Below are 9,941 nucleotides of genomic sequence, written 5' to 3' on the forward strand. Positions count from 1 at the left end.
GTCACAAAAGGAAAATAGTAACTATCATGGAGAATACCAGCAGATAATACTTGAATCAGGTGATAAAAATGAATGTCATCAGTAATGAGACAGATCAGTCATGTACCACATCTTAGGATGCATTGAGAAGAACACAGCATCTCTTCTGTGTTTTTCCTGTCAAAAATGCATAATCTGAACCTGATTATGAGTCAGACACAGTCTAATCAGACAGACCCAACTGAAAGACATTCTATGAAATAACTGGCCTGTAACCTTCTAAAATGTCTAGTTCATGAACTTCAAGGAAAGGCTGTTCCAAGTTGAAAGAGACTAAAGATTGCAGGTCAGACTCCTGAATGCAAAGTGTGATTTTGAACTGGATCCATTGCCTTTAAAGGATATCCATTCATTATTGGTACAAGTGGAGAAATTGAATGAGATCTAAGATTGGAATAGATATAGAAATATATCATTGTTGATTTTCTGATTTTGTTAGTAATATGTGTTTGGAGAAATGAAACACTAAAATATTCAGGGTTTGTTAGGTATCAGGTCAGCAGTTTATTCTCAAGTGGTTCAGGAAAAAGACTGTACTATTCATGCAACTTTTCTGTAAGTTTAATACTGTGCTGTAGATCACTTACTCTCTGTTCATTTATTTCTGTTTTCTCTCTCTGTTTCTTTGGATTGCTTTTAGTTATACAAGTTCGCTAATCTTTAGTTATACAATTTTCTATTTTCAGGTATTGTTTTTTTCAGCTTTAGAAGTGCCATTTGGGTTTTATTGTTGTTGTTGCTCTTTGAATAGTTTCTTTTTCTGTCCACATAATGTTCATGTATTTTTTATTAAATCATGTTTTTTAAAAAACGGTTATAACTGTTTTAAAGTATCTGTGATTACCATGATTTCTTTCATTTCTGGGTCTGTTTCTATTGACTGTTTCCATTTTCTTTTCCATTTTTGTGTTATGGATCACATTTTCCTGATTTTTTTGTATGTCTAGTAATTTTTATCATATGGTGGAATTTTAGAGTGTCTGGATTTTTTTTTTTCCTTTTTTGTCTTTTTTACTGACCGGTAACGGGATCGCAACCCTCGGTGTCGCACCCGTACCGGGGACAGGCAACGGGATCGCAACCCTCGGTGTTGCGCCCGCACCACGCTCAGCCAGTGAGCGGGAACCGGTCTCCACATGGGATCTGAACCCTTGGCAGGAGTGCCGCCACTCTCCCAAGCGGCGCACTCTCCAGTGCACCACCGGCCTGGCCCTGGATTTTGTTTTTTGAAGAGCAATGAATTTTGTTTTGGCAGGTTGCCAAGTTACTTGCAGTCAGTTTGATCCTTTCAAGGCTTGTTATTAAGCGTTGTTAGGGAAGTTCTTGAACAGCTTTTACTCAACCCCTAGTTTAGTCCTGCTTCTAAGACATGACTCTTCTGAGGTCTCTACTGAATGTTCTGGATGTTCATTAAGGTCTCCCCTCCACTCTGGCAGGTCAGAAGTTGAGTTTCTCTTCTCAGTTTGTGAGCTTTGGGAATTGTTTAACTTACAGCTTTCCTGTAGTTTGTTGTTCTCTGCTTAGCCTTATGGAGTTTCAGAGGATATATGTGCAACTTAATATTTAGCCAAAATATTAAAGGCAGATTTTTGGAACTCTTTGTTGTGTAGCTCCCTTCTCTCTGGTATTCTTTTGTCAAAATTTCAGTCAACTCAGCCTCCTCAGAACTCCAACTTTGCTTCTTCAAGTTCAGTGACATTTGGGCAGTCCCCCTCTTTATAACTCATTTTGGAAAGTGCCTCACTGCCGCAGTAGAGAGAACCTAGTTAGGGATTATAGGCTTGCATTATCTACTGTCAAAGGTCTGAAGATGGTTTCTTCATGTGTTTTGTCCAGTTTTCTAGTTCTTTATGGTGAGAGAGCAACTTTGCCCTCCTTTCTCCTTTTTGTAATAGCTATTCCTTCCTATTTTAGCTTAGTTTGATTGTATTATTTTCTCATCTTATACTGTAAGCAATCTCAGTGTAGATGGTTGAACTGATTAACAGTGTGGGGATTGACAGTGTGGGCATGGCCAAAGGGCAAAAGGTTCAAGATGTTGGATTGCTGGCAAGAGAACGGTAGAAGTAAAGCAGTGATTCTCGGACTGTGGTCTGAGAATCCTTTCAGGGGACCATAGGGTCTTCCCACTTCTAACTACATGTGTGAGACCGAAACTTCTTCATATATTTGGGAATCAACCTGTTTTTAAAAATTAAACCAGACATTAAAGAGATGTGCAAAAGTAGTAGACAATATCACTCTTCTTACTAAATTTTTTAAATTGGTATTTGTTAGTGTATAATGGATTTATTATTTTTTAAAATTAGTTAATAAATAACTTTGAAATTTTCTCAGTTTTAATTTCTAATGCAGTGAATATTGATAAATATAGCCCACAAAAACAAAAGTTGTGTAGAGCCATCAATTAAGATTTTAGGCCGGCGAGTTAGCTCAGTTGGTTAGAGCAATAGCCTTATAACACCAAGGTCACAGGTTCAGATCCCTGTACTGGCCAAATGCCAAAAAAAAAAAAAAAAAGATTTTAAAAGGGTCTTGAGACCTAAGCATTTGAGAATTGCTGAAATAAAGCATAGAGTCTAATCTGTTTAGGGAAGGAACTGAAGGCTTTAGTAGTATAAGGGACTTCATAAGAAGGGTTAAGGAATGAGAGGTTTCTATTCGGCTCATAGGTGTCAGTTTCTTGACTTCTCTGCATCCTTGTATGGAGGTACCTGTATCTAAATTCTGTAATCATGGGTTAATACTCTGTCCCAGCAACTGCTTAGGTTTCTGCTTTCTGATATTCTGGACTCAGCCCTTGCATAGAGTATCCTGATTTATTATCTGCCATTTCACTTAGTAATGTCTTTCTGCAACCTGGCCTGTTTGCTCTAGTGAGGAACTTGCTCATATCTGCTTGTGTTCTGGCTTCAACTTAACCTTCTGTTCTAGTGCCACCACTTTTACATGATTTTCCCATTCTTAACCATGGCTTGACTATTTTTATTCCTCAGTTTCTGCTACCTCAGAATGATTCATCCCTTTGCTTTCATTGAATCTATAAAGTTCACCCAAGATAAAAGTATTAACCTGTGTCATCTACTTCATTCTTTAATTTTTTGGGACATTGCTTGCTCAAATATAATTCCAATTACTCAGTGAGGACAAATAACATTTATTGGTTATTAGCCCATATTTTTAAATTCTTGATTTAAATGGATTTATTTTGGATGATGGAAATGTATATTCAAAGGAAGTAAGAGGTTAATCATCCCAGGAAATAACAAAATGAGAATGAAGGGGAACATCTGACTTAGGCTTCAAATTTATTTTGCTACTGCTTTAGGAATATCAGATGCATTTATATTAATTACAATTACATGATACATGTCAAAGTTATCACCTGTCCTTTTGGATCACTTTTGTTAATGCAGATGAATATACAATTTGTTTAAAGAAAAAAATGTATTATATGATTAGTTTTAGTCATCTGTAGGTTCAGTTAAGTTTCAATGTAATTTTAAAGTTTTTTTTTTTTTTTTTTTTTTTACAGTAATCCTAAATCGGAGAGTCAGAGAGTAAATAAAAAAGTCAACAATGATGCCTCACTTCGAATTCATAATCTTTCCATTTTGGTGAGACAGATAAAATTATATTACCAGGTAAGTGGTCCTTTTTTTTCATCTGGTACTTTAATAACTACTCACACATTTATATTTTTGTGTTACTTAGTATCATTCGTCTAACAAGTATTAAATGCTTAAATGCTTATTATATCCCAGGTCCTGGTCTGTTTGCTAGAGATAGATTAGTAAATAGTTTATTCTTATAAATGTTAAAGATATAAGCAAGCACTTCATAATTGTCTAATATTACTAATGATTACTGTATTTTATCTATTTTTAAAACCAGTTTCTAGTTACCTGAAAACTTGCATAGTGCACTACTTTGTTAACTTACTTGAATTATGCCTCTGAAAAGTGTAATTTTTATTGTCTTTTAAAAAAATTTAAATTGGATGCATATTTTAGTTTTTAAATATGAACATTCAGTATACTTCTAAGAATTGCTATAGTTGCATTGCACAAATTTTGGTACGGTATACTTTTTAAAATGTTTTTTTTATTCATTTTCTAATTTCTCCTATGATTTATTTCACTTATAAATTACTTAGAGGTACGCTTTTAAATTTCCAAACATGGGGGAAAATGAGAGGCTAGTTCATGGATACAAAATTATAGCTTAGATGGGGAAAAAAAAAAGAAAGAAAAATAAAAATGTAAGTTCTATTGGTGTAGAGTTGACCCAGGAATCTATAATTAACTATGATTTAGGGGCCGGCCCAGTGGCGCACTGCTACAGTGCACCGCTTGGGAGCGTGGCGGCACTCCCGCTCCCGCCGAGGGTTCAGATCCCACATACAGACCGGTTCCCGCTCACTGGCTGAGCGAGGTGCGGGTGCAACACTGAGGGCTGCGATCCCGTTGCTGGTCCCGGTCCGGTACGGGCGCGACACTGAGGGTTGTGATCCGTTGCTGGACACGAAAAAAGACAAAAAGGAAAAAAAAAACAAAAACCAATGATTTACTGCATGTTTTCAAAGGACTAGAAAAGAGATCAAATGTACACAAAGAAATGATTAAGTCTTGTAATGATGAATATGCTAATTATCTTGATTAGATCATCACACATTGTATACATGTATTGAAATATAACTCTGTACCCCATAAATATGTACAATCAGTATTTGAGCAGGGGCTGGCTGGTTAGCTGAGTTGGTTAGAGCCTGGTGTTGGTAACACCAACGTCCAGGGTTTGATCCCCATACCAGCCAACTGTCAAAACAAACAAAAAATGTTTCAATAAAAAAATTTCATGTGTTATCTGAAAAAAAATGTGTATTCTTCCATTATTTAGGTGCAGTTAGAGCAACCTTATTTGTTAATCGTATTCACATCTTTTGCAGCTTTATTAATTTGTCTTTAACCTATCAGTTATTGAGAAAGATGAAAGTTTTCCTTTGTACACTTTGAAGCTATGTTACTGGGTGCAAATGAGTTTAAAATTGTTAAATCTTTTTGGATAATTGGATGATTTATTAGTAGTTGTTTCTATATAGTTTTTTCTTTTACTGGCTTAAAGTTTTTTCACTCTATTTCTTTTTTTTTTTTTTTCCCAGAGGCCACTATCAAAATTATGCCTTTCATATTTAACATAGCAAAGGCCAAAATTAAGTAATATCTTCACCCTTTTATGGAATAGTACCATGCTATTAGATTACTTGAACTCTAGTTATTCTCTCTTACAACTTTTAAGCTCTTGTCTTGTATTTTAGTTCTATTTTTTTAACCCTACAAATTAAATATTGAAAGTACTGTTAAATGAATAAAACCAATGTTTCTTTAGATCAGGCAACATGTTTTCCCTTCTTTTTTTCTCTCCCTCATGGTTTTTTCTTGTATCTCAGACCTTCCTTTTGTATCACTTTCTTACTAAAGTACATCCTTTAAATATTTGTTTAGAGAGGGCTTGTTGATAGTAAGGTTTCCCAATTATTTGTCTGAAAATGCCTTTATTTCACCTTCATTCTTGAAAGATAGTTTTGTTGAGTATGCAGTTCTAGGTTGACAATTATTTTTCTCTTAGTGCTTTGCAGATTTTATTCTTTCTCTGAATTACTTTTTGCTCTGGAGGAGTCAGCTATCACTCTCATTGTTCTTAAACTGTCTTTTTTCTCTTTTGGCTTCTTTTAATATTGTCTCTTCTCATATTGCCTCTTTCTGTTCTATTAATCTGATATCCTTCAGATCTTTCTAGTAGATGTATATTAGAATTTCTTACTCTATCCTCCATGCTTATTAAACTCTTATTAAATATTATAAATCTTGTATGCATTTTGAATCTTTTTTTCAGAACTCTCTTTCTCTGTTTACTCATTTGCTCCTTATCTGGGTCAAATCTTTTGTGTAACCCATTGATTATATCTTTAACTTCTAGAAGTTCTGTTTGGTTATTTTTATGTGTGATTTTTCATTTGTTCATCAATCATTCTTTTATTTCCTTTATTTTTTCAAAAATTAAAAAAAAATTTTATTTTATTTTATTTTACTTTTTTGGCAGCTGACTGGTTTGGGGATCCAAACTCTTGACCTTGGTGTTACAGAAAATTTCTATTTTAGATTTTACATCTGATGATTTCAAAATCTGAAATACATGGAGATCTGAATCTGCCCTTTGTTTTTCTGCATGCTGTTTCTCAATAGTGTGGTGGTGGTGGTGGCTGCAGTGGCAGTAATAAGTTTGTATGTTTTAATTCTGAGCTCATTTTGGGCGGGGGGACTTTATCTTTGGGAATTTTCTGGAGTTTGGCCAAGGATGCTTTGCTTCAGAGAGGATTTCTTTCCTCTTGTACAGCCAACTCCAAGCCACTTTTAATTTAATTTATTTTTAAGTAACTTTATATTATTTTAGAAATCAAGCTGGTCACTATAGAAAACTAGAATAAAATAGAAAATACAAACGGTTCCAGTGCCAGGAGATTGCCACTATTACCACCTGAAGAGATATGCCTCTTGATCTTTTTTTCTGTATTTTTGTTGTTTGTAAATTATATTTTTATGTGTTTACTTAAAAACAAAACAAAACAAAACAAAAACTGGGACCACACTGCTGCTGCAAATCCTTGGAGAAACAACCCTTCTCAATCTCTACCAAAAGGGCAAGAAAGTCAGCTTCCTCCTTGTCTTCCTTTGCATGGCTCAGGGTTTTTTGTTTTGGTTTTTAATCTTTTAATTGAGGATTATCTTTTTACTTTTGAGTTCAGACATACATTTAAAAACATTTTTAAAAAAGTCTAGCATTTCAAATTTCCTTCCTTTCTTCCTTCCTTCCATTACCTGGTCCTCCTTGTTGCCAAAAATAGAAGTTTGTGCTAGATTTTTTAATAAACATTTTGTTAATACTTGTCAGTATTCAGGCTCTCATTTTCCTCCACTTGATTTGAGTGGGTTAGATGTTATGGTATTCATGTTTTGTCTTTTACTGTTTTTTATATCAGTATTTTTAGATATTTTAAGCAAAAGACTCGATTTTGATAAAGTGACTCATTTTGTCAACTTTCATCAGTTTCCTTTGATCAGTCCTTATTAGAACAGTGCTAGATTTTTGGTTTCATATTGTCTTTAGAGAGGTGGAAGTGTTCTTTAGAAATTTTAGTGATACTCCTTGGAAAAAAAGATGGAAAAGACAAAGGGATTTCCGCATCAGAGTCTTAAGTCCGTGCAACCTATACTGCTGCTTTCTTTGATTTTTTTTATTGAGATACCATTCACATACCATAGAATTTAATTATTTGAAGTGTCCAGTTTCACGGTTTTCAATATAGCGGATTTCCGCATCAGAGTCTTAAGTCCGTGCAACCTATACTGCTGCTTTCTTTGATTTTTTTAATTGAGATACCATTCACATACCATAGAATTTAATTATTTGAAGTGTCCAGTTTCACGGTTTTCAATATAGCGTTGTGCTACCATCAGCACAGCCAATTTTAGAACATTTTCATCACCCTAAAAAGAAACCTTGTATCCATTAGCAGTCACTCTCCATTTCTCTCAATCCTGCATACCACCTTCACCCCCTAAGCTCCCTCCTTAGACACCCACTAATCTATTTTCTGTCTCTACACATTTGCCTATTCTGGACATTTCATATAAATGGAATCATATAATATGTGGTCTTGTGTGACTGGCTTCTGTTACTTAGCATTGTGATTTCAAGGTTCATCCATGTGTAGCATGTATTAGAATTTCATTCCTATTTATTATTGCTTTCTCCTTCTTTATCTTCCTCCTTGCTTGTGCCAGGTATTTAAATTATCTTTGTATTTATCATGCTAATCTGATGATGTTATAGTCACAAAGACATTTGGGGAGGAGGGAATTGTGAAATCAGTCAGTTCAACAGTTTAGATAAGTCATTCTCAATGGATGGTAATTTTATGCCCTGGGAGACACTTATCAATGCCTAGAGACATTTTTGATTGTCACAGCTGGAGGTACTACTGGCATCTAGTAGGTAGAAGCCAGGGATGCAGCTAAACATCCTGCAATGCACAGGATATTTCCCCACAACTAAGACTTATCCAGCCTAAAATGTTAATAGTACCAAGATTGTGACCAAGATTGAGAACCCTAAGTGTTAATGGTGCCATGATGATATTAGAATTGACAATTTGATTTGTGTTGACTGTCACCATTTTTTAAGATACGTCTGTAAATGTTTCACTGATATTTGTTAGATGATCAGTTATACCTTTTTCTTTTCATTAATGTATGTTTGAATATCAAGGGACTAACTCAGCTAGAATTGATTAAATATCTTTTTTTTTTTTTCTGTGCAGGAATTCAAACCCTTGACCTTGGTGTTACCAGCACCACACTTTACCCAACTGAGCTAACCAGCCAGCCTAATTGAATATCTTAATCTTAACATTTTGTCAAAGTTGTTTCAGATATTTAAGAGAGGAAATATTACTGAAGGTTGGAATTCCCCATGTACTACTCCCCTGTGTCCTTCCTGTAGAACCAGTTTTCCAAACCATCTCTGCTCTCCTTCCCCCGTGCTTCATATTCTTAGATAAAATGTTTCTAAAGCACTTCTAAATTATCTTCAGAAATAGGTCAGCCATCCTATTTACACAGTTAATTGGCTTACTGAAATAATTTTTTATTTATATGTATATTACCAAGACAGGTACAGCTTGGTTTAATACAGGACAGATTTCAAGTTAACAACATCCAAATCAGTGAAATTCACATCACTTGTTAAATTACCTATCTCTTGAAAAATCTTTTCTCCAGTGCTCTTTCTAAAATTATTTTCAAAAAATTTTTTTGTATCCCATACCCCTCAGAAAAATAATTTGACGTGAAATATTTTAGTACATTTTGGTTATTCTGACTCACAAAGAGAAGTGAATTTGGCTAAGTTGAAATTCAGAAGTGTATGTCTCCAAAAATATTTTTTTATGGATTGGTGCATCATGGTCATCTTGCAAATATGATTCCCAGGGAGAAAAGAAAATTGACAGAATACCCTAAGATGATTGTTAGGGCAGTGAGAGGTTGGGAGAGGATTGTTAAGTGTATCTTTTCAGTTAGGATAGGTTAATTTAAATGTTGGTTTTCTTTTTTCATGTTAATGATTTAGAATATGTAAAAGCTCAATACAAATTATAATTTCATTTACATTTTCCCTCTCCCATTTATTGAACGTTAGGCATTCTACCTTGCATTGGGGCTACAGTTGTGCATAGGATATACTATGTCCTGTTTTCATGGAACTTATGGTTTTGGTAGAAGGATGATAGGCAAGTAAACAACTAAAAATAATTTTGATTGTAACAAATAATATAAGGACAATGAAATAATAATGTGAGAGGTTGTGAGAGAGAGGTAATTGGTAATATTAGATTGTCAGAAAGTTTATTGGACATACACTTCATTATGATTAAGTGGCAATTCAGACCTTTTCAGATAATTACTTGATCAATAGCAAATATTTCTTTTTGTCTTGCAAATGAATATTCAAAAGTTTTCAAGTCAGAAAATAAGTAAATTATGGCTGTTATGTAAAATTACTGAGGCTCTTTGTTTTGTTTTTTAGTTATTTTTATTCCTGAGAGTGAGAGAAAGAGGTAGTGAATTTGAATATTAGAGACAAAGTTTATAAGTAAGATATCTTAGTCCGTTTTTAGAACTCTGCCAGTGTTAATGTTTGGTCTGACTATAATGGCTGCAGTTTAAATAAGTACTAAAAGAAAAAAGTGGTTCTTCAACCATCATTAAAATGATCATTTGAGGGCCGGCCCGGTGGCGCACTGCTACAGTGCGCTGCTTGGGAGCGTGGCGGCGCTCCCGCCG

At 34.5% G+C, this 9,941-nt stretch overlaps 1 protein-coding gene across 1 annotated transcript in view; it reads left to right on the forward strand.

Annotated features, from left to right (window-relative positions):
• Window positions 1–3,214: 3,214 nt before the first annotated feature.
• CCDC88A (coiled-coil domain containing 88A) overlaps window positions 3,215–9,941 on the forward strand; it is a 29,642-nt gene continuing 22,915 nt past the window's right edge. The window contains exon 1 of the mRNA XM_008571197.1: window positions 3,215–3,683. The gene's annotated coding sequence lies outside the window, so the exon portion shown is untranslated. The remainder of the gene's footprint in view (window positions 3,684–9,941) is intronic.

The sequence above is a fragment of the Galeopterus variegatus genome, unplaced genomic scaffold (assembly GCF_000696425.1).
Source record: "Galeopterus variegatus unplaced genomic scaffold, G_variegatus-3.0.2 Scaffold665, whole genome shotgun sequence".
Taxonomy (NCBI): Eukaryota; Metazoa; Chordata; class Mammalia; order Dermoptera; family Cynocephalidae; genus Galeopterus; species Galeopterus variegatus.